Genomic DNA, 27368 nt, shown 5'->3' with positions numbered 1-27368 from the left:
CTTTCACTTTGCTCTGCCAACTTGTAGTCCCTTGACCTTTACAATCCTACCAAGGAAATGGTTCTCACCATCTGAGATAAAATTACAGCATTTACAAGTTTTGCTCTCATTCTGTTTCTTCTCTCTAGGTTTAAGCAGCTAAAGCTATTTGCTTTGTGCCTTCAGAATCATAAGCTATTTCCACCCTTTGACAAGTCTACAGTTAAGGTGGCTGCCAATCAGTCTTCTTCACCCACTTCATTTTCTCTTTGTGAATTTTCAGCACAGAGAAGAAGTATGACTTAGCAAGTGATGCATCATATTTTACTGTGAGTAATTTAACGTGCCTGTGGCCTAATAATTTCAGCTGTCCCAGGCTGGTATTACAATGGCTCTGTGCCAGATGTGTTGTCTCAGTGTTGATTATACAGCTTATGAATTTAAATTGTATGATGTATACTAGAAGACTTAAGGTTAAAAATAGTTTTGTATATGCTATTTTCCCTAAGATAGAATTAAAATATAACATCCAACTGACTCAATTATAGACTTAACCTTGAGGCTTATCCTCAAGAATTGACATCAAAAATCACTTATCACATGTATCTTTTGAGGTAAAGGTGTAAAGGGAACTATTTTAAAGTCAAGTTTCCTTAGAAAGAGTTTAAGACATTAAAAAAGATTCTGAGGACACATAAATTCTTAGAAAATGATGTACATTTGTATAAAATTATATATACTTGTACACATAGATACACAGTGTGATATAAGCTCCTTTTATATGTGCTTATATGTGACTATATGTATGTATGTTTATAAATCTCTCTCCTGAAAGCCCAGTCGAGAGTAATAGAAGAAGGAACAACTCTACCAGATGACCAGACATTGACAGAGATATTAAAAATGTGAAAAAAACAAGAAAATATGATACTGCCAAAGAAATACAATAATTATCAAGTACCAGACCCCATAGAGCAGGAAACCCATGAAATGTCTAAAAAGGAATTCTGAGCAACTATCTTAAGGAAACTCAATAGATACAAGAAGACTCAGTTAGATGACATAATGAAATGAGAAAATGTATCTAAGATATGAAGGAAGAAATTACAAAGAAATCAATACCTTAAAAAAGAATGTAGCAGAAATCCTAGGACTGATGAATGCATTCAAAAAAATAAAAACACAACCAAGAGCTTAAGCAGCATGCTAGAACAAGCAGAGAAAGAATTTCTGATCTTGAAGACAGCCTTTTTGAAGTAACTCAGGCAGCCAAAAAAAAGAAAAGAAAGAAAAGAAGAAGAATTTTTAAAAATGAAGAAGACCTAAGAGAGGTAGCAGACAACCTTAAGCACACAAACATGTGAATTATGAGTGTTCTGAAAGGGGAGGAGAAAGGAAAAGGCATTGGGAACCTGTTCAACAAAATAATAGCAGAAAGCTTCCCAGGTATAGGGAGAGACAGAAAGCTTCAGATCCAGGAGGCCCAAAGATCCCCAAGACACATTATAATAGAACTTACAAAATGCAAAGACAAAGAGAGAATCTTAAAAACAATAAGGGAAAAGCATCAAGTCACCTATAAGAGAGACTAACAACAGACTTCCCAACAGAAACTCTACAGGCCAGAAGAAAATGGAATGATATATTCAAAATACTGACAGAAAATAACTGCCAGCCAAGAATACTATAGCCAGCAAAGCAATCCTTCAGAAATGAGGGAGAAATAGTGTATTTCCCAGACAGACAAAAACTGTGGAAGTTCACTACCACACAACCAGTCCTACAAGAAATCCTCAAGGGCATCCTGCATCTGGAAATGATAATCACTACCATGAATACACAAGAAAGAACAAACCCCACCAGTAGAACAAAAATTCCAATGAGAAAGGGAAAGAAACTATATTTTACCACCTCAAAAAACCAACAAACACTAAACACAAACAATAAAAGAAGAAAGGAACAAAAGATATTTAAAATATCCAAAAGAAAATTTATAAAATTCCAGGAGGAACACAATACCTTTCAATAATAACCCTAAATGTAAATGGATTAAATCTCCCACTCAAAAGATACAGAGTGACTGATTAGACTAAAAAGCTAGACCCAACTATATGCTGTCTTCAAGAGACTCACCTCATCTGTGAAGATATACATAAACTAAAGGTGAAGGGATGAAAAGATATACCATGCAAATGGAAACCAAAAATGAGCAGGAAACCAAAAACGATATTCCTCTGTCAGGTAAAATAGACTTTAAGCCAAAAAAGATAAAAAGAAACAAAGAAGGCCATTATATGATAATAAAGGGATAAATCTGAGAAAAAGACTTAACAATAATAAATATATATGTACTCAACACTGGAGTATGCAAATATATAAGGCAAACACTATTAGACATAAAGAAAGAGACAGACCCCAAAATGATAATAGTTGGAGACCCCAACACCACTTTGACAGCAATGGACAGACCACCTAGGCAACAAATCAACAGAGAAACACAGGATTTAAACTACACTATAGACCAATTAGACTTGGCAGATCACTACAGAATATTTCATCCAACAACTACCAAATATTCATTCTTCTCATCAGTGTATGGAACATTCCCCAGGATAGACCACATGTTAGGTCACAAATCAAGTCTCAACAAATTTTTAAAAATAGAAATCATTTCAAATATCTTTCCAGGCCACAATGTATTAAGACTAGAAATGAATAACAAGTGAAATTCTGGAAACAATGCAAATATATGGAAATTACACAACATGCTCCAGAACAACCTATGGGTCCAAAAAGAAATTAAACAGGAAATTAAAAATTTCTTGAAACTATGAAAATAAAACACATCAAACTCAAACCTGTGGAATACTGCAAAAGCAGTACTAAGAGGGAAGATTATTGCAAAAAAATGCTTATATCAAAATAATAGAAAAGGTTTCAAATAAACAATGTAACATTACACCTCAAATAACTAGAAAAACAAGAACAATCCAATCCCAAAATTAGCAGACAGAAAGAAATAATTAAGATCAGAGCAGAACTAAATGAAATAGAGACCTAAAAAAAATACAAAATTTCAATAAAAACAAATGTTGGTTTTTTGAAAAGATAAAATAGACAAGCAGTTAACTAGGCTATCTCTTTAAGATAGAGAAGACCAAAATAATAAAAATCAAAAATAAAAATGGGGACATTACAGCCAATACCACAAAAATACAAAGAATCATTAGAAACTATTATGACAAGTATATGCCAACAATATTGAAAAACTGTAGGAAGTGGATAAATTTCTGGGCACATACAAACTACCAAGACTGAACCAAGAAGAAACAGAAAAACTGAACAGACCAATAACAAGCAACAAGATTGAAGCAGTAATCTACATTCTCCCAACAAAGAAAATCCCAGGACTAGATGGTTTTACTGCTTAATTGTACCAAACCTTAAAGAAGAATTAATACCAATTATCTTCAAACTATTCAAAAGATAGAAATAGAGGTCATTCTCCCAAACTAATTCTATGAATACATCATCACCCTGATACTAGTAACAGAAAAATTTACAACAATAACAAAAAAGCAAACAGCAGTCCAATATCTCTAATGAACACAGATGCAAACATCCTCAACAAAATATTAGCAATCAGAATACAAAACATCAAAAAAATTATACACCACGATCATGAGGGACTCATCCTAGGGATGCAACGATGTTTCAACATATGCAAGTCAATAAATGTAATATGCCACATCAACAAAATCAAGGACAAAACCACATGATTATCAGAATAGATGCAGAAAAAGCATTTGACAAAATTCAACATCCTTCATGATAAAGACTCTCAGCAAATTAGGAATAGAAGGAAAGTATCTCAGCACACACACACAAAAAAAACACAACAAAATCACCACCAACATCATCCTGAATGGGAAAAAGCTGAAAGTGTTTTGCTTAAGAACAGGAACAAGACAAGGATGCCCCTTCTCACCACTCCTATTTAACATAGTGCTGAAGGTATTATCCACAGCAAACAGGCAAGAGAAAGAAACAAAGGACATCCAGATTGGAAAAGATGATGTCAAACTCTCTCTGTTTGCAGATGACATAATCTTATAAATAGAAAAACCTAAAGATGCCACCCCAAAAGTATTAGAGTTGATAAACAATTTCAGTAAAGTTGCAGTACAAAATCAACACACAAAAATCAGTAGCATTTTCGTACTCCAACAAGCTAGAAGAAAAATAAATCAAGAAAGCAAGCCCATTTAAAATAGCCACCCACCCAAACAAACAAACAAACAAAAAAACCTAGGAATCAACTTAACCAAGGATGTGAAAGATCTCTACAAAGAGAACTATAAATCACTGCTGAAAGAAATTAAAGAAGACACAAAAAGATGGACAGACATTCAACTCCCTTGTATTGGAAAAACTAACATCGTGGAAATATCCATGCTACCCAAAACAGTCCACAGATTCAAGTGATCTCCATCAAAATACCAATGACATTCTTCACAGAAATAGACAAAATAATACTAACATTCATATGGAATGACAAAATACTCCAAATAGCCAAAGAAATCCTGAGCAGGAAGAAATAAATAAATAAAGCTAGAGGCATAACACTACCTGACTTCAAATTACTCTACAAAGCTATAGTAACCAAAACAGCATGGTAACAAAAAGACACCTTGACCAACGGAAAAGAATAAAGAACCCAGCAATCAACCCACATACTTACAGTCAACTGATTTTTGACAAAGTCACCAAGGATATACATTGAGGAAAGGACTGCCTTTTCAATAAGTGGTGCTGGGAAAACTGGACCTCCATATGTAGAAAAATAAAACTAGACCCACACCTCTTGTCATATACTAAAATCAACTCAAAATTGATTAAAGACTATATATAAGACCTGAAACTATAAAATTCCTATAAGAAAACATAGAGGAAACATTTCAGGAAGTAGGATTTGGCAAAGACTTTATAAATAGACCCCAAAAGCACAGGCAACAAAAGAAAAGCAATTAAATGGGATTATATCAAACTCAAAAGTATCTGTACAGCAAAAGAAACAATTAACAGAGTGAAAAGACAATCTATGGAATGGGAGAAAATATTTGCAATCTATGCATCTGAAAAAGGATTGTCCAGAATATACAATGAACTCAAAGAACTTAAGAGTAAAAAAGAAATAACCCAATTAAAAAATGGTCAAAGTGGGTCGGACCCGTGGCTCACTTGGGAGAGTGCATTGCTGGGAGCAGTGAGGCCACAGGTTCAGATCCTATATAGGGACGGCTGGTGTGCTTACTGGCTGAGCGTGGTGCAGACCACACCATGCCAAGGGTTGAGATCCCCTTACCGGTCAAAAAAATAATAATAATAAACAAAACAGCAACAACAAGAAAAAAACGTCAAAGGAGCTGAATAGGCATTTCTCAAAGGAATCTATACAAATGGCCAACACATGCATGAAATAATGCTCGATATTACCAAGCTTCAGGGAAATTCAAATAAAAACCACATTGAGATATCTCACTCCATTCAGACTGGCTATAATCAAAAAGACAGAGAATAACAAATGCTGGCAAGGATACAGAGAAAGGGAAACTCTCCTACACTGTTGGTGGGACTGTACATTAGTGCAGCCATTATGGAAAACAGTATGGAGGCTCCTCAAACAACTACAGATAGATCCACCATGTGATTTGGCAACCCCACTGCTGAGTATATACCCAACGGAAGGGAAATCATTATGTCAAAGGGATACCTGCACTGCCACGTTTATGACAACTCTATTTACAATAGCCAGTAGTTGAAACCAACCTAAATAAATATTCATTGATGTACAACTTGATAAGGAAAATGAAGTATATATGCACAATGGAATACTACTCTGCTGTAAAAAAAAGAATAAAATTTTGCCATTTGCAGCAACATTGATGAACTCACAGAAAATCATGGTAAGTGAAATAAGCAGGCACAAAAAGAGAAATACCACATGTTCTCACTCATTAGTACAAGCTCAAAAAATAGACAAAGAAAGAAAAACATAACAATCACAATAATTCATTGAACTTTCAAAAGAAAAGAAGAGAACTGAGGCCACCAGAGCTGTAAAATGGGGAGAGTGGGATTTAGCAAGAAATTTAAAGGGAGAGAAAAAAATGATTACAGTGTGTAATATACTAATAATCCTGATTTGAGCATCACATATTGACACAGATATTGGTATTCAACACTGTACCCCACAGATATGTACAATCAATTAATAAACAAATATAAGAAAAAAATTTTATTCAGCCATAGGAACTGAACACGTCATATTATTTTTAAAATATTTTATAATTTTCTAAAAAGATACTGTTTTATCTCGTATACACCTAGACCGTAGTACTCAATAAAGGAAATTGAGGAAGAGGGTACTAAAAAAAGCAAGCTTTTCTCTTTTTGGTGGGGAAAACAGGCTAAAGTGATAACAATGGAAATGACAAGTGTTGAAAATGATAGAATAACTTGAAATACCAAGCACTGCTTATTTGGCAGCCTTCACTCAAATTCAACATCAGTTATCACCTATGGCCGAGCAATTCCACTTCACCAAACAGAAAGACATAAGTAAGTTTTCCAAAAGACATACACTAAAATGTTCATAGCAGCACTAATCACAGTAGCCCTAAGTCAGAAACTACCCAGATGTTCATCAGGATAAATGAATTGTGGAATATTCACCAAATAAAATACTACACAATGAGAATAAATAAACTATAAATTTCTCTTAACATTTCCGGTGGATTTCAAAACAACGTTGGGAGAAAATGTTTAGATTAAAAAAATACAAACTGTATGATTCCATGATTTTATGCATACCTGTGTATACATATATCACAACAATACTAATCCATAATCTAATTAATCCATGATACCACAAATAAGGATAGGATTAACTGACTAGGGGCAGGTATTGTTTGATATCATTCTATCCTTTTTCCTTTTTCTTAATTTGAGCTCTTGTTACATAGGTGTGTTCAGCTTTTAGAAATTTATTGAGCTGTACACTTATGATATGTGCATTGTTATTCTTGTATAAAATTAAATTAATACAAAAACTGTCATTTCTAAAATGAGTATTATTAAGACATTTTACTTTTATTCAGTGAAGCAAAAAGAATTCACCATTGTGGGAAAAGTACATAAGTTTTAAAAACCATACTTTCTAATACAGTCTAGGAAACCAGTATCATTTGATGACTATGTATCTAAGTAACAGTTTCAGGTTTTCTGATGTTAATAAAGCCCTGATAAAATATTTAAATTTCAGTAGACAAAATAGGAAATTCAAAGAAATAAACAATGATAATATTTTGGCCTCATGACATAATTTAACTTAGTTTTAATATTTAAAGTTAAACAAACTTTTCCTATGTAAGAGTAACCACCAAATTAGAGTTTCAGGCCCAATCTATAATGTGAGAATTTCTTTCAGTGAAGTTAGAAATGAAAATAGCAGAAACAATATAAACCACCTGACCAGAACAAGAGGAAACAATTCAATGGAAGCATCAGGAATCTAAAGCATTTCTCTGTCCTGCATTGATAGTTAAGCTCGACCTACATGCTCAGTCCTACCACAGATTCTGGAATCAAGTAGCTAGGGAAATTCTTTAAAGAATTCTATCAAGGAAGTCAGTGGTTTGATAATATTAGTCCTGCAGTTCCTGGTATTTCTCTACGCTAGGATTTTTTTTTTTTTTATAATCAGTTCTTTTATCGTATAAAACCTGTTTTTATAACTAGCTCTTGCTTTTCCCTCATTAAGCAATTTTTGCCTAACAAGCCAGTTTCTGTCACTTGGTTTTTGTTTTGAGTGATCTGTTCAAGAGTCTCCTCTTTGGTGTCCTACCTCACATAGCAGTTATTTGTTCCATGGACCTGTCTTCTGATCCTCACTGGGTTTGTTCGGTGCTGATAACCTGTGTGTCCCTGGACAATGGTCTAAAGTCTGTTGCCAAACTTTTCCAAAACCATGCTCTCCCTGCAAAGGGCATTTACCTGTCACTCACTTATCACCAGAGCCCCACGTCTTGGGTGGACTTCCACCAATGCTAGGTGCCAGACTTCTTTTACAACCACCTCACCTCCCCTGCCTGGGAAGACATCCTAAGCCTGACATGAGTGAAGCTTGACGTGCCTATCTGGAGTCCCTCACACTGCTGATTAATGAGGTACATTCCAACGCTAGTGGATTTTTCTCACCTCTGGGTTCCAATCATCTTAACCTTGCCCTTCTGACAACTCCAGTGAGAAGGCAGAAATTAAGAATAGAATACATTTATTTTTGTCTCAATCAGGCTTAAGATGCCACAAGACAAGAAAAAGCCTGGAGTCCCCCATCCTTAACAATGTTTACCAAATCTTGCCCCACTTGGCAGGCATCAAGGCATTGAGATGGAGCTAACAGATAGAAGAAGCTGAGAGACGCAATAGAAGAGATAAGAAACTATAATAGTATAAAAGGAGGAATATTCCAGAGCCATTTATGCACTACTGTTTCCCACTCGTGTTATTTTTAAGCCTCCTTTGTATAACGCGTTACTGCTATAGCCACTTTCTCCACTATTTGTATATTCTGGCATTGCCCTATTTAATCAATGTGTGTTCATTGATCTTCACATTAAATTTGTTTGTTTGTTTGTTTGATTGTTTGTTTGTTTTAACTATGAAGAGCAACTTTAGGAGTCATAGTTCTTGATTTATCCCCACCCCTATTCACTTGAACTTGGAAATATCACTAACCCTAAGCTGAAGTTTCATTTAAAAAGGATGGTTCGGATTAGATCGTGAATTCTCTATATTTTGGGGGAGTAAAATTTCTTTTTATCTGCTAAAGTCATAAAATTCATGAGAATAATGAGGGTGCATCCCCTGACTTAGTTGGAATGAACTAAGAACAGAGGGCTGACTGCTAGAACCATGGTGAACACTCGGTTTCCAGCGCTAGACAAACTAGTGTTTGAATTGTCACTTCCCCATTTTCTAGTGATTGGGCAATTACATTAATTCAATTAACTTCAGTTTTCTCAGTTATGAAATGTGGATAACAATAGGGTTGACTCTATATGGTTGTTATGACTCAATACATATGACATATAAAGCAGTTAATAAATATTTGCCACTGTAAATATTTTAAGATATACTGGCCAATGCAGAAGCACTGTAGAATAATGGAAAAACAATGAACTACAAGTATGTCAGAGCACAGTTTCAAATCCTAGTTTGGCTACTTGCCCACTGTGGTATATTGGATGAGTGATTTAACCTCATACTTCTTCATCTATGAAATGTGATTAGAATAGAAAATTTTAAAAGTATCTTCCAATTCCAACATGCTACAATTATCTTACCTATTATTAAAAAAAAAAAAAAAAAAACTTTAAATACTTGTGTGTCTCAGTAGGGGCTAAGTTTTACCATACTGTAATTCAGCACCAAGACATCATACGAACTCCAGCATCCAATGTTATAATGATATATATTTTCCAAATAAAGGATTCTATTTTAAAATATTACTTACCATCATATTTTTAATTTTGTGTTTATCATGCTTTTCTTTCTGCTAGGTTGATTTAATGCTTTTGTTAAACTAACAAAAGATATATTTTACCATTAAAGATGCATTGCTATATTACCTTTGATACAGTGTAACTAAGAGGCATCAGAAAGACAGAAATACAACTATACCAAAAGCATCAGTAGGGTACATAAAGTTGTATGTATTTCACTATACATTTTTTTTACTGACCAGTCTTTATCTTGAACTTGTATTTTCATTTATTTTTGCCTAAAGTAATTAATAAACCATACAGAGAGGGAAATTTTTATTATAAACTATGATGGAATTTAATAGCAACTATTAAAAAATTTCAGATTAAATTATCTACATGCTTATGTATAGGGGGATGTGTGTGTGTGTGCATTTACACACTTAAATATGTATAGAGAGATATAAATGTATGTTCTCCTCTACACACACACACACACACACACACACACACACACGATTTTGTAGCACTAAGCCTTGCTAAAAAATAATCTGAAAGCAAAGAGACATTACACACAAGGTTTGCCAGCCACTAAGAAAAAACATACATCTAGTAATGAATGTTAATTGTGAAAGTCCGATATCTTTTTTTAGTGCATTTGGAGAAAAGCCTCTGGATTTGAGAGGTTCCAGCACTTACCAAAAGCACAATCACAGTGTGTTTTCCCTTGCTTCTTTGTGCTTTCCCTTCTCTCCTCTCTTCACTTTTCTCTTTGTAATACCATATGTGTTTGTTTTCTAGGAATGCACAACAAATTACCAAAATTTTAGCAGCTTAATACACACATCTATTATCTCACAGCTTCTGTGGGTCAGGAGTAAAGGCAAACTTAGGTGGGTCCTCTGCTCTGACTTTCATAAGTTCTCATCTGGAGGCTCAACTAGATAAGAATCTGCATCCACGCTCATTCAGAAGAAATCATTTCCTGTGGCTGATGGAAGACATCCTCATGTCCTAAAGGTTGCCCATAGTTCCCTGCCACATGGACCTCTCCATTAGTAGTTCACAACCTGGCTGTTTGCTTCCTTGGGTCCAGCAGAAGAATCTCAGATGCCATTCATCGGAGCAACATTCCATCACCTTTGAAATATAATGGAACCTAATCGAGGGAGTGACTTTTGCCACAAGGAATCAACTTAGTCTGTGTCTGTCACACTGTACAATAGCAATTTAGTAAGAATTCTTTTTCAAAGAGAATTAGTCAAATTTCCCCACACCACTGACCTTCAGCCTTGGTATAGACTCTATTGAGATATTTTGAAAAATGAGAAACAATAACATTTTTAACTCCAAAAAAGAAACCAATGCTAATATGTTAATCCCATTTGAACTTTATCTCCACTGGGTCATTTAAATATTCACATGTACTGTCTTCACAAATTTGATTAAAAGTATGTTATAAAGTATTGACATCAAAAAACAGTGTGGTTCTCATGATAATATTACTTTTTGCATTGAAAATTTATACTAAAAAATTTATTCTTTTTATAATGACAATGGAAATATACTTCTCCTCCACTTCTTTTAAAAGCCAAAATGAATAGTATTTTAGTATAGTATTGATATTTACAGAAAATTGTGAAAATGGAGATGATAAAGTTGAAAGTGCAGATAGTATGTAATAAAGAAATTTATTAGTGTACTTTTCAAATTTCCCCAATCCTCTCATAAAAACAAATAAACAAAAAGGATAGTGAAAAGAAAAAATCCACAGGCATCTGCAATATATCTAGTGACAAAATATCCCATCAACTTCTGAGAATACAAGTTGGTGTCAAACTACCAACAGCAGGATGACCTGTTCAGGACAAAGATATGGTAGGGTAGAAAAAGGAGAGCTCTGATGGTATTAAGAGCCCAGAAACTGTAAGTAACCTGCAAAATTCACATGACAAAGAAGAGTACTCTCTTTTGGGAATCCTCACCCAGGCAGAGATAAGAATTATCTGTGAAAGTTGGATAAGAATACACTGGCTCCAATTTGAGAGTGAATACCAGAAAACCATAGGGACTTACTAGGGAAAATATTAGAGAGCACTAGTTGAGTTGACCCATGGAGGATTTTGGAATTATATTAATCAAAAACTCTTTTATGGAAGGACAGAAACCCATTCTGAGGTGGGTAGGGGAACTTCTGTGCTTAGATAGTAAACTGAATAGGGCAAAGCCCCTAGCAGTTAAGGACAGAGAAACCTTATATTGTGGATGGTAGATGTGGGGAGGTCTCAAGGAGGCAGATCTTAGAACTCTGGACACGGATACACAAAGATATATTTTCAATACTTTACAATTACAACAGAAGATGGAGCTTTCAAGTGGCAAAGCTACCCTGACCCACTCCACACAATAGAAACATTTTCCTAAAAGTACAAGAAAGCCCATGTCATTTAATGTGAACAACAGGAATAGTGATCAAACTTCATACAAAGATATTGGAAGAAAATGAACTTATAAATACAAAAAAATGAAGGCCCATTTAAAAGTCTAACAACAAATTAGGAATAAATACTAACAGGAAATAGAGGAAAACAGCAAATGTAAATTAAGAAAACTCTGAAGTGATCAATTAAATGTATAAATCAGAAAGATAAAAAAACCTCATAAATGGGATTACAAAGTGAGAGGAAAACTTGAAAATAGAGCTTTCAAACTAAGGACAAAATTAGAAAAGAATTTTTTTCAGTAAGGAAAGCTTAATTGGAATAAAATCGAATGAAGAGACACAATAAAAGGTAAAGTAAGAAAAATGAAGAAAAAAGAAGGAAAAGTAAAAAGAAGGAAAAATATTGAATAGAAATTATATGGACAGACAGGTAGGTATAGACAACAACAAAAGAAAGTACAACATAGATGTAATCAGTGATACTGCGAAGAAAAAAACATGATTGGCACAAATAGTAAATATTATAATTAATATAATCCTGAAAAAAAAGGCTTGAACCTACATTTTTGCAAAGATATATATGCAATTGGGAAAATTACTGGACAGTGGTTACACAGAGACAACTGCTAGTAAAATTATTGGGCTTAAAATTAAAGAAAGAATTCTTGAACATCCAGACAAAAAGACCAATTCAGTTATAAGGAAAAAACAAAAGCAACAGATAACAGTGTCACTTTATAACATAAAACAATGGAAACATAAATACTTAAAGAAAATATGAGGTTGGGATTTTAAATCGAGCCAAACTGATTTTCAGTCACTGCTATAAATTTTCAAGAGCACAGGGAGTATTGACTCAGGATCTATTCCTGACAATTTATTTGACAATAAGCCCACCCAGAATTCAAGGGAAGTTTCAGCAATTTTTTCTATAAAACCATGGCTAAAATAAATTGAATATACATCACTGTAAAGCTAACACCACTTAATGGGGATAACATAACCAAATATAGTATAAACAATGTTCTCTGACAAAAGAAATCTATTACAGTTAACAAATAATGGGAAGCAAAGCAAATCTATGGATTGTACAAGTTCACTGCATTGTAGAATGTGAATTGGTATATGAGATTATCAATACCTAATTAAATTCTAGGGGAAAGGAAGGGAAGAATGAATAGGTTATTAGCTAATTTTATTATTGTTGCATTATGAAAGTGGTAGAAAGTATTGACAAAAGGATGGATTAAGTGTATGTATTAAGGTAAATATTAGAAAAAAACACAAATCTTTGATACACATTGAGCTATTTTGTAGTAAACTGGCATAACATCTACAATTTAATCACAAATGATTCAGAAAAAAAAATGCATGTCTGTCCAAACATACACTCACATGACTACCACACACACATGAATGTACAAACACAGACAGGGAAAGAGAGAGATGAATAAAGGCAGAATGATAAATTAAAGGGGCAAATGTATAAAAAAATTGATGAAAACTAGTAAAGGGAAAATAGGAGTTCTTGAATAACTACTATAACTATAGTTGTTCTACATGTTTAATTCAAAATGTGGAATCCACTAATATAATAAAAATTAATAGCTATAAAGAGAAAAACTAGAAATTTTCTTAACATAATAAAATTTGTATTACTCCAAATCAAAAATCAACACTTAATGAGGTCACTCTAGCACCACTACTTTTAAAGTCTGGAAAAAATCAAGTGTACCTAGTATCATTAGTTTTATTCCATATCAAGTTGGAAGCATTACCTAACCCAAATGGTAGTATGTATCTATACACATACTTATGCATAAGAATTTGGAAAGAAGATTATCTTCATGTGCTATGATATTATAACTGGAAAACCAAAAGAATAAATGAGAATCTATAGCCAATAATAACAGTTTCATAAAGTGGCAGGAGATAAAATTAACATATCCAGATCAGTAGCCTTAGTATTTATAAGTAATAGCAATGACCACTTAGAAGATCTAATAGAAAGAAAGGCTCTATTTCAATAAAATAATAATACTAAAGTATATAGGCATAAACTTTTAAATATGTGAAAAGAGATATGAGGAAAAATATAGATGCTCATGAAAGATGCAAATGATATATGACCAAATGGAAAATGATTTCTTTTCTTGGATATGAATGTTTAATTTCATAAAGGTGACAATTCTAATTTAATTTTGTAAATATAATCAATCCAAATAAAAATTTCATACGTTCTTCCTTGGAGCAAGAAAAGTTGATTATGAAGTTCATAAGAAAGAAAAAAGAAAAAATTAACAAGGGAAAAGCTGAAAAAGCTTGTGGTGGGGGAACTATCATACCTAATACTAAAACACTTTAAGCCCTCCATCATTAAAACAGCGTGATATCATTTTACTAAGAAACTAAACTACCAATGAAAATAAGTTGAATATCCAAAATAGGCTAAATATGTACAGAATTTGGTAATGATAAAATTGTCATCTAGAGTTAGTGGAAGAGAGATAAATTTTTAATAGTGTCCTGACAACTGATTAAGCATATGGAAATATATGAAATTTTATCCATTGTTCATACCATGTACTAGGATAAATTCCAAGAGCTCAATATAAAAAATAAATAAAATCATAAAAGTACCAGGAAACATGCATAAATTTGTTTTTTAACCTAGGATAGGAAAACACTTTCATTCCTATCTGTCTATCTATCTCTCATATCTGTCTATTTATCTTTCTATCTATTCATTCATCCACCCAGAACTATAGGAATTTGATACAAGGAAAAAAAATCACAGAAGTAAAAACTTTGTAATTGTACACTCAAATATAAAACAGGTATATACATTCAAAAAGCTTCCCTTAAAAATATACATATTTTTTCTGGCTCTGTCCATTGGAAATGCCTAGAAGCAATGTCGACCCACTAGTAAAGAATAAGTTTAAGGCCCAGATTGTGGTCTCTAAATATTATTTCTTGCTAAAAGGGACAGCACCCTTTGGATAAATGACTGATACCAGGTCTAGGGCAGGAAATGTACAAGATGACCCTTGGGTACTCTGTCTAAATGTTGTAGGAGCCAGTTTGATGGAACTCCCGCTAAGTTAGATGAGAGTGAGCATCGAAGAGCATAGAGATTGTAATGCATTGAAACATCTGATACAGTAAAACCTGTTACTAAGAATAGTATTTTAAAAACTGATTAGGTACTCTTAACATTTGCTAGAGTACAACTTATTAGCTTGAACATTAATCTTTTTTTAAAAAGATCAAAACTGTATCTTATTTTTCTTATTTAAAAAAAATCAGTCAAATACAGTTCTTTATAGAAGAGCTACAACTTGTAAATGAAGATAAAATTATAAAATCACCATTTTGTAAGCTCTAAATAATGGACAGGGGGAATAATCAATGGATTTTAAAATAACTAGATAAAAAAGTGATGGGAATCTTTTAATGGAGGGATCAGCTTGTTACTACTTTTAAATGCACTGGTCAATGTACTACTGAAAGTGAAACAACCAGATATTTCATGTTTTCTAATGTGATGCATTAGGAAGTACAGAGCACAATTTATCAGGATGACTCATCAAATAATTGAACACGAATCCAATCCTCTCTATATATATATTAGTCTGTTTAGGTTGCTTATAACAAAGTACATGGAACTGGGTGATATATAAAGAAAAACGTAATGTATCGCTTATAGTTTCTCAGGTCAGGAAGTCCAAAATCCATCTGGTGGTGGCAACAGTGAACCAGGGGTCTCACATTGCAAAGTGGTGGAAGCACAGAGAGCAGAGAGAGAGAAAAGACAGATTCTCCTCTTCTCTTACAGCCCTCAGAACCATGCCCCTGACCACCATTTTTAATCCATTCACTACTGCATAGTCCTACAATCTAATCACCTCTTCAAGGACCCACCTTACAATTACCATAATAGGATTTCCCACCCTCTTAACAGTCACAGTGGGGACTGTTTCTAATACATAAAACCTGGGGGACACAATTCAAGCTTCAATGAGTTTTGGGGGGACATAATTCAATCCACTGCAACATATATTACTATAATTTTACAAGAAATATAGGGGATAGAGAGACAAGGTAAATGACACCATAAGGAAACAATCAGCCAAAGCCAGGATATTGGACATTTTACAGAATAAAGGACTCAATTTCTCTATCTAAACTGTGGCAGGAAGAAAAATAGAATGGGAGACAATTGGAACATAAAAACACTTAAGAGACATAAAAGTCAAAAACAATGTGGTATCTTGTTTGAATTCCTGTTCAGACCAACTATAAAAAGATATCTTTAAGGCAATTAGAAAAATGTCATTATAAATTATGTATTAAATAGAATTAGGGAATTATTATTAATTTTGAGTTATAATGGTGGTTATATTATAAAAATAAATGTATTTATAGGAAGTGTGCACTCATGTATTTATGTATGAAATAACATAATATTTGAGATTTACTTTAATACACTCCTGAAAAGCACAGTAATACATGTTGGGTTTTCAGAGCTGCTAATATTCACTTTCACCATCACCAAAATGAAATGAAATTTCTATATGCCAAACTATGCAACTTTACAGAAAGATATAATATCTTATTTTGTGTAACAAGCCATTGTTTCTGACTTTTCAGACATCAATATTTATGAAATTTCCAGACTCCATGACACCGCATTTGTCTGTTGGAAAGAAACAAAAGCGTATTATCACCTGACCTATGACAGTTTACAATTTTTTAGTGGAGCTTTAACACATAAATTGGACACTTTCAGAAAACTTTGCAACCAATATATTTTAACAGAAAGTCTCCATGTCCGAGAATACTGTAGAATTATTTTCCCCTTTTGGGAAAATAGGGATATTATCTGAATAAAGGCAGTTTTTCACTCCTGTACCTGTCTCAGGATTACTGTTAAAAACAATAGCTCTAGATGTGGACTTATAAATGTCAACCTACAAAGGACCTTGGAGGGGGGAAGACAGCAAAGCTCAATTTGCTACTTAAAGTACAAACCACCATTAAAAACCACACTCAGGAGGTCAGCAGTGGATGTTTATGACGCCATCTCTAAGATATGTGGGATGCAGCTGGATGAGCTATACCAAGTGACAGAACAACTCTTCATAAGCTGCTGCTGGCTCTGTTCTCAGTGAACCTCAGTTAGGTCTGTCCACTGAGGATACACAGAGTGGCCTATGTTCAAGCAGAGCAGTGAAAAATAACAGCATCCCCAGTCAATGCTCGAGGAACTCAGAGGCTTGTTAGGTATCTCTACAGTCTCTCTAAGTTGAAAAGTACCATTTTCACTGAGAGTTAGGTTATGCTCTCGTTTATTTAAACATCTGTTCACTCAGAAACATTTATGATGCATGTAATCTCTATGAGCAAAAGCAGAAAACTCTGCTCTAAAGGAGATTCCAGTCAAGCAAAGGAGACAGGCTTTCACCAAAAAATCACTGTGATGAACATATAATCATAAATTGTGTTAAGGAAAGAAATCAGTTTCTTCATGAGTCTGTATTCAAGGAATCTTCTTCTAGTCTGGGAAGTTCAGGTAAGGCTTTCCTAGGGAATGAATGACACTTATCTGAGGCTCGAAGGAAAAAAAAAAAACTTGTGCTCTGGGTGAAGTTGATAGAATAGAAACTTCCTAGGGAGAGGGGACTGTGGAAGTAAAGGTGCTGCAACAGGAGTCCAGAGGAGCTACAGCACAACTAAAGGGAGAATAAAAGGAGATGAAGCTTGAAAAAGAAGCAGGCCTAACTTTAAAGAACTCTGCAGCCACGTTCAAGAGTTAGAATTTTATTTTAAGAACCATTGGCAGCCAGGGAAGGATTTTAAGCAGAGGAGTAACATGATTAAATTTATATTTTAAGAAGATCACTCTGGTTTTAAGTATGGAGAATGGATTTTAGGGAAGGCTGAATAGATGGAAAGATTGCAAATGACTGTTGTGAATGTCCAAGCAAGAGATGATAGTAAATGAAACAAGGCTGGTAATCTTGGAGGTGAAGAGAAGGCTCAAGAGACATGTTAAGATAACTGACAGGCCTTGGTAAGGGATTAGATGAGGAGAGAGGGGAAGGAGGGAAATGAGCTAAGGCAGAGGGAGTTCGAAAGAAACCCTTTGCTTTTTTGTTTGTGCAATTGAATGGAGTGGGGACCACATTTGCAGAGATGGGGAACATTCGAAGAAAACTAAATTTGAAGGAGACTTTTGGTCTGAGATATGTTGAATTTGGGATATCTTATTGGAAATGTCTGATGGGTAGACGAATGTAAAAATATGTGTCACAAAGAAAGGGCTAGAAATGCAGAAGTCATTAGCCAGATGGTAAATGAGGCCAGAGGTATAAATGAGATTTCCTAAAGGGAGAGAGTTGAGAGCACGGCTTCAAACTGAATCAAGCCAGCAGGGAGGAGTGATTATTTTTATCCAGCCAAATGTTTTAAATTTTTCTGAATTTAAGAATCTTTAGGTGTAGTATGCATTTTCCAGCTTAACAATTTTTCTTCTCTTCTACTAGGCTATTAACACATTTGTTTTACCTGTTGACTTTAAAGACATTTGAGTTTTCACAACGTAGCTTAAAAAAGAAGAGGATTTAGGGTAGTCTTGAGCAATTTCATTATACATTTGGGTAGAGACAGATGAAGTCTGCAAAGACTATGAAAACAGTTGAAGTGCTGAGGGTTAGCAATGAAATCTCTTAAAAACACATACTTCAATAGATAAATATATAAAATTATATTATAAAAATAATATTTACTTAAAGATATATTTTGAGTATCTGAATCATGATCATTTATGCACTATGGAATGTTAGTTTTAAATTTTATAAGATTTTTCTGATGTATAAGGGATACAAAGTTTATAGAGTAATGAAAAAACAGATATTTAAATAATGTGTAAAATTTCTTACAATTTCTACTGCATCTGACTGCCTTTTTTTTTTCTAATTAGAATAGCCCAACTTTTAAATATGATAGGAATTGTTTCATTATTCTATCATATGTAATTCTTCATTTCTACTGAGTTTAATTTCTAAAAACTGAGAAGTTATTATATAATTTCAAACATCACCATCTGCGAAAAGGGAATAAAGAATGAGAAATATTGAAAATGCTTGGAAGCACTTGACTGTAAAACAGTTGCTTTGTTATAATTGCAGAAAGAGACATTAGGATGATAAATAATCATCATCCATTTGCAACCTTTATAATAAGAGCTTGAACTTTCACAACACATTTCTTTTCCCCAGCTTTAGGCAAAGGCATTATGCTGCATTTAATCCATTGAATTAATGAATATTCAAGTAAGTTATATGCTAGTAATAATAATAATCTCTTATAGCTTATGTAACTGTCATCTTTTTCTTTAATTTTTATACTGCAATTAATTGGTTGAATTATATATTATATATAAAAGGAAAATTAAATCTATACTTAAGAAAATCATTCAGAAGCAGTATAACATAACAATTAAGAGCACAGACCCTGAAGAGCAGGGTCCAGCCTCGTTTTAGATATTGAGCTCTGCCACTTTCCAACTATATGACTCTTGATATTTTATGTCTCAGTTTTCCCTTGTGGAAAAAAGGGATAATAAGGGTAACCACATCTTTGGTTTGTCATGAGAATACAATTAATGACTACAAAATGTTAGAATAATGCCTAGACTTTGTTATAATTATTTTCATTATTATTTAAAATTGAAGTATCTGTTTCACATTAATTAAGTTATAATAAAAATCATGCTAAAGTAAATTTGAGAGGAAAATACAGGCTTCTTTCCACTCCACTTATAGAAGCACATTGTAAAATAAATTATTTTTTTAAAAGAACCACAGAGTTGAATTTTTTTTTCATTTATTCAGCAAGATATTATTGATTATCTATTATGTGCTAGGTGATATGTTAGGCCTGAGTATACATTTTAATCTCTACCTGCTCTAACAGTTTATATTCTAATGAGGCGACAGACATTACATTAAACAAATTCTCTCTCTCTTTCTCTCTCTCACTCTTTCTCTCCTTCTCACCCCCACCCCCACAACAATTTCACATTTTGGAAGAAAGATTATAAAACAAAAGCAAAGGGAATCAAGTATAAGAGGGAGAAACAATTTAAGTTAGGGATTAACACAGGATAAAAAAATGTCACTTTAATTCTCAAGTAAGGCACACAAAGACAGTACAGGTACAAAGTTTATCTGTATGCACACACATGCATATATATACATGCACACAGCATCCTAGGTTTCTGGTTTTGGTAAAAGCCCTTTTCTTAGACATTAATGTTAGTTGGTTCAACACAGTGCCTGGTCCATGATGTAAGGAACTGGTTTAAACTCCAGATGCATTTCTTTCAAATACACTTCGGAAAAACGCAACAGAAAAATGCTGAGTTAAGAAAAGAAATTGCAGGACAGAATCATACCTAACTAGCTTCTGTCACTATTGGCTTTCTCATTTGTGTAGCACCAAATGCTACCTCTGAGGCAACTGACCAAGTTTTGTTTCCTTTTAACTTGAATATATCATGAAACTTTGATTTTGCAAACTTGTTCTTAGAATACACAGCAGCTAGCTCCCATTACCTGAATCCCTGTTTATGCCAAACACTGCAAGAAAACCAGGATGACCAGGGCATTCCTCATCCCCAGAACTCACATCTACAACCACCCCACAACCTGGGAAACCTGGTGAGATTCGGAAGTCCCTGGGGAACTTGGGTTCTGCCCTCTGTACCCTCAGCATCCTTTAAGCTCCCTTCACCCACCTGCCCTGTCTGCAGCCTGGTTCCCTCCTGAGGACACTGCTTCACCTGAGCCCTCTCAAGTGCTGCTGCTTTCTTCTCACACCTCCCATTCCCTTACTCCTGGAAGTAAGTAGGTGTCTTCCTGGCCCCTCACTTCCCCCTCTAGATCTTTTAACTTTATCCTCCCTAAAACCCACAGTTTTAAATTACATATCTTCAAATTCCACCATTAAGGAGATCTTCCTTGACGAGCTCCACAATCACTTTCATACCTTCCAGGAATATTCTTGATGGATCTTGGACATGACTGGGGCCATCTTGGAGGTGACCAGTGCCATTTTACACACACTGAGCACAAAGTGGCTGCCAGCCTTTCCCTTAGAGAAACCTCCTGGTTTCTGAGAAACAGAAACTCCTCTACTTCCTCATGGGTGCAGCCTTCCACCTGATTGCATCAGCCAGCCTCATCTTCCACACCAGCACCAAACCCTTCCCTGATTACCTCAGCCTTCCCTACAGCCTATATCAGCCCTCCCACCCAGATGCTGGCTGCTGCTCTCCATTTCGAGTGCAGCCCAGCAGATTCTTTTCCTTTAATAAAGCTTGATCGGTACCTAACGTTTTGGCTCACTTTCTTTCAATTCTTATTAGATTTCTTGATGATTTTAACATTCTTCCAATGGTCTGGTCATTAAGAGACATACTCTTCTCCAGTGACCTTTACATCCAATTTCAGACATGTGATAATCTAGATTTTGCTATTACCAAAAAGATAACCACTTTCTATCTTAGTTTCATGCATTCTACGCACTGGCCACTGTTTTCTTTTTTTCTAGTTTACTCTTTTAAACACCCCCCAATTCAACCACAGCCACTGTTTCCCTGCTTTCTAAAAACCAATTTCATACCATTGCTTCTCTCCTCAACTGCCAGCACCTTCCTGTCTTCTTCATTCTCGGTGATACCCTTGATTCCAATTTCACTAAGAAAAAAATAAATAGAAGCAGTCAGAAGTCGACCTTCACCAGAAGGTCACTGCCACAACTGCTCCCCTGCCTGCATCTGTGTTTGTAGTCCCTGACTGCAGTCCTGACATTAAGGCAGACCTGGCAATGCTTTTCTCTAGGTTGGCACAGTCCCCATCTTTTCCACCTTGCTCAAGAACATTACTCTTGCAATCTCCCTTCTCTCTTTCGCAGCTTCAATTTGTTCCTCTCTATTGGGTCATTCTCATCAAAAAGTTTTACTTATTTATTTTTTATTTTAATTTATCAATATACAATGTAGTTGATTTTCATTTCCCTTTACCAAATCCTCCTTTTCCTTCCTCCCTCTCCCTCCCCACCCCCCCATCAACATCATACCTGTTCACTTGTCTCAACAAGTTCAAGTGATCATTGTGTCTTCTTTTTTTCCTCCCCGTTTGTTTGTATATTTGTTTATTTATTTTTATTAGCTCCCACAAATAAGTGAGAACAAGCAGTATTTTTCTTTCATTTTGTAAGTTTTAAATTGTGTGCTATTCTGAGTAGTGATGAAATTTCACACCGTCTGGCTCCTTCCTGCCCAGGACATGAATCATCCCTTTGTCCAGCATCTCCACACCGAAGATGCTGCCCACCTGCTAGTCACTTAGTAGTCCTCTTGGTTACCATATTGACTGTTGTGGCATCATAGTGCTTGTGTTCAAGTAACCTTTACTTTACTTAATGGCCCTAAGCACAAGAGCAGTGTTGCTGGCATATTGTTATAATTGTTCTATTTTATTATTAGTTATCGTTGTTGACCTCTTTGCCTAATTTATAAGTCAAATTTTATCACGGGTATGGATATATAGGAAAAAACATGGTATATATAAGGTTCCATACTATTCACAGTTTCAGGCATCCACTGAGGGTCATGGGATATATCCCCCACGAATAAGGAGGGGACTTTTGTACTCACAGGGTTGTGCAACTACCATCACTATCTAATTTCAGAACATTTTTATCTCCCCAAAAAGAAGCCCCCTCCCCATTAGCAGTCACTCCATATTCTCCACTTCCCCCAGACCATGGTAATCACTAATCGATTTTCTGTCTCTATGGATTTGCTCTTTCTGGACATTTTATATAGATTAAATTATACAACATATGTCCTTTTGCATCTAGCTGCTTTCACTTGGCACAATGTTTTTAAGATACATCCAGTTGTAGCATGTGTCAGTACTTTATTCCTTCCTATGGTTGAAAACATTCCATTTTTATGAATATACCACATTTTTAATTTATTTATCAATCAATGAACATTTGGGTTGTTTCCACTTTGGGACAATTGTGAGTAATGCTATTAAGAATTTGTGTACAAGTTTTTGTGGGTATACACCTGGAAGTGTGGATGGTTAGGTCTTGATATTTCTCATTATGTTGATGCTTGATTGAACCATACCGATGTGTTTTATACACTTTTATAGATAACAGAGAATGGAATAAAAGTCAATTTTGCTATACATTTCCAATAAGGCAGGACAAATGGAAAACCTTATCCTAGAAAGTTCAAATTCACTATGGTGGTCTAAAGTAGTTAGGGCAGAATGAATCTCCAGATGTGGCAGCCAAAATACAGTGACCATTTTTCACATGACTCTCAACCCTCTGCATACACCACTACCCACATAAGTATATTTTATGATAAACAAGATATTTTCCTTACTGTCCTTCAGTGTTAGTAATTTACCTCCTCAGTTAAGGTCACTGATATCCCCTGTTATTTGGAGGCACACCCTTTGCTCAATATTGGCCTATAATGCCACATCTTACTAGGCCCCTTATCACTGAAAAAACACAGTGCTTTATAACATTGCTACCTTTGCATGATCCACAGACCAGTAGCCACATCATCGGCATCACCTGTGAGCTCCTTAGAAGTGCAGAATGTTGGGCCCTATCCAGATCTGCTGGATAAGAACCTGTATTTGAACAAGACCCATGGATCTGCATGCACATTAAAGTTTAAGAGGCAATACCATATCACTATCTGAGGTCATCAAGCTCCTTTAGCACTTAAAGCTGGAGGCTGTCTTTTAATTAAAGTCTTCCTATGAGAATATGAACATTAAATCATATTATTACCAATAATAAGCAAAAAATAATTATTGGGTATCAACTATGTTTCAGGCACTATGCTTTCTCTTTCATTCCTCCAAGCATTTTTGCCCCCTTTACAGATATCAGAGAAACAAGGCTCAATGAGGTCAGGCTACTTGCCTGAAGTCAGGAATAAGTACTTTCAAGATAGAGACCCAGGAGTCAAACCCCAGTCAATCTCCTTACCACTACTGTGTCTTGTCCAGTAATTTCTGCAAATAGCATTCCCACAATCTAATTCATGGGCAAAAAAGAAGAAACAGAAACAAAATCTATTATGCATAATTTCTAAACAACTTTAACTAATTACATGTGTTCTTACCTACTCACAAACATGTAAGCTCCATTCTGGTGGGAATTTTTGCCATTATCACTGCTATATCTCCAGTTTCTAGAAGAGCACATAATAAGCTATCACTAAACTTGTTAAATGAGAAAATTAACTTATATATCAAACCCCTTCCTATGGCTTATTAAAGGAAGTGAAATTTCATCTTTACTGATTTCTCTTCCAATTTTTCATCCTTGGACTTTACCTGTAGTGTGAATGCTAATGGCTGGTTTGCTGTGGCATGGTTGTATTTATCTTCAAAGGCAATCAGAAGTAATAAGGTGCTGTACATAAGCAGTAACTCCTCAAGATGCCATTTACCACAGTATATTGACACAGTACAACATTGTAGGAGCTGTATTTGTGGCTAAAAATGTATTTCGTCAGTTGTTGTATTAGGCAACATCAACATGGAAATGTCAGTCTGAGCCTGGCACAGTGGTGCATTTTGCAAGAGCTGAAAATGTGCAGTGTAATAAAGGTGGCACAGTAGGCATTGAGAGAAGTTAAGATGTGTCACCCAAGGGACTAAGAATGCTGGAAATTCTTGAAACCAGTCTACTCCATCTATCTTGGATGTGATAATTTTACCAGGGGACCGCTTGTTACTCTCCTCCATTCCACTAGGCAACCGAATTACATGCCAAGCTAGCTTTATGACTAGAACCCTAAGTAGGTGGGCCACAGCTGAAAGAAAACGAGAGAATGAATTCATCTATGCAATCTCAACTTTTAGAGTAGGAATAGTCTTTTCCATTTATGTATATAAGAAATGTCAGAATTAGTCAGATAGAGGCAGAAAAGGGTACAATTATTCAAAAATACTTAGGAAAACACAGAAGACCTTCAGTATTTCTGTAATAGAATAAATGGATATAAATCTACGTCAGACATGTTGAAATTATATTGTGGCTATTGAGGCAATGTACATACCGATTTGTTGATAAGGCTATTTTGCATCTAATGCTAATACCAAACTTGATCTGCATGCAAGTCTTATTGGCATTAATACCTTATTTGGCTGTGGATGGTGAATGGCTAAGTAGATAATGAGGTGAAAGAGAGCCATAATCTTGTTTGGCACCTGACAAGAAGGGCACACCTGGACAGCCAAAGCACAGATATTCTAACTAATCCTTCCATGAAATTTTACAAACTTGCCTCCAATACCTCAAAAGCAAGATATTATTATATTTCACTAGGGAAATTCACATACAAGACTAGTGACATAATTTGTGGGACCCAGTGCAAAATGAAATGTGGGGCCTCTTGCACTCTTCCAACTTGTTATGGTATTTTTATATTTGCTATTTAATTTCATTCTAAGTAAAGAATTACTTTCACCTTTATGTGACAAAATGCCAGTTTTAAAGGCAATTATCATATCCTATTAGTAATCACTGAAATTAGGACTACATACTTTGCGGTTTATCCCCTGAGAGTGCAGGGAGTTGACCAGGCGAGACAAACACAAGCCAGATTCAGGATGGTTGGAAGGAGAAAGAAAGTGTCCTTCAAGGTCAAGTGGGATACTCCTGAAGCAAGTGCAGACCTGCACAGCTGCTGGGGCCCCACCCACGTCCCAGGCTCCCATGTGCTGGAACCTGACTGCAGCTGGGTTCCACTTCCTGCCAGCCACTCGATCATGCACCTTACCCTGACCAGGGCTGGGCGGTGAGCGAGGCGTGGTCTCTTCTCAAGGGCTGCAGCTCCACCCCACCACAGCCGGTCAAGGGCACTGCAACCCCATGCTGAGTCTCTAGATCAGGGGTGAGTGAGAGGCTGCTGTAGTGCTGCCAGCCCAGGGCATGTCCCCCTCCCCAGATGCCCGTACAGGACTTCAACCCTTGCCACACCTACACCCCCTCTGGAGGCAGGGTGGCAGCAGTGGTTGAGAGGTGGTGAAGAGGGGGAGGTTGGTGCCGGGGAAGGGGGCAGCCTAGTACCCATCCCTCACACCCTGTACACTGCACTCACCCTACCCTGCTTACCTAACACATCCTTTCCGTGGAGGCAGCCTGAGCAGGGACTGCTGCTTGCCCTCCAATATCCATTCTCCCCTCCTTTAATAGTAATGGAACTCTCAACTTTCAGCTGGGCACAAGGACACCTGAGATAAAGCAGACATTTTCCAGTCAGCCGTGCAGCTCAGTATGCCGTGCAGCTCAGTATGCCATGTGAATGAGTCATGGCCGATGCTGTGTAAGTGGAATCAGCTCATGTGGCAGTGGTACCCATGCTTTGTCTCTTTCTTCTGCGTGTTTTCTTCCGTTATGTAGAACATGGATGGATGTAAAATCTGGAGCTCCAGATGTCATCTTGACCCTGGAGCACAAAGGCCATACCTTAGGGATGATTGAACAGGGAGCTTAAAGGAATTGAGCTCCTGCCTCACCAGCTGTGGACTGCTACCACCAGACTTAAGAGAAAGAGACACGTACATCTAACTTGTTTAAGCTTTTCTTTTTCTGGGTCTCTGTTACTCACAGCCAAACTGTCACCCTAAAGATAGCAAAAAAGTGTAATCTGATTTTTATGCTACTGCACCCACCACTGACCCTTGTTCAGAAGATAACTTGCCCAACCCCAAGACCTCTTTATTAGTCTGTTTATGTTGCTTATAACAAAATACATGGAACTGGGTGGTTTATAAAGAAATGAAATTTATTGCTTACAATTTCTGAAGCTGGGAAGTCCAAAGTCCATCTGGTAGTGGCGACAGTGATCCAGGGGTCTCACATTGCAAGATGGTGGAAGCAGAGAGAGCAGAGAGAGAGAGCTCCTCATGCACTTTCCTTTTAAAGCCCTCAGAACTACACCCCTGACCACCATTATTAATCCATTCACTATTAATTCATTCCTACAATCCAATCACCTCTTCAAGGCCCCATGCTACAATTACCATAATAGGATTTCCCACCCTCTCAACAGTCACAGTGGGGGCAAAGTTTCTAATACATAAAACTTGGGGGACACAATTCAGATACAGTGAATTTGGGGGAGACATAATTCAATGCACTACAAACTCTTTCTATTTCTACCCCTGCCTTACCCATGTTTGCCCTTAAGCTATTTGAAAAGAATATCCCTCAATGTCTGCAGTTTGCCATAGCTTCATTTTACTGTATTTAACTCAAAATGATTGTAATTGATTTTATTAATT

Source organism: Cynocephalus volans, chromosome 1, assembly GCF_027409185.1.
Source record: "Cynocephalus volans isolate mCynVol1 chromosome 1, mCynVol1.pri, whole genome shotgun sequence".
NCBI classification, from domain to species: Eukaryota; Metazoa; Chordata; class Mammalia; order Dermoptera; family Cynocephalidae; genus Cynocephalus; species Cynocephalus volans.
This window is presented reverse-complemented; position numbering follows the sequence as displayed.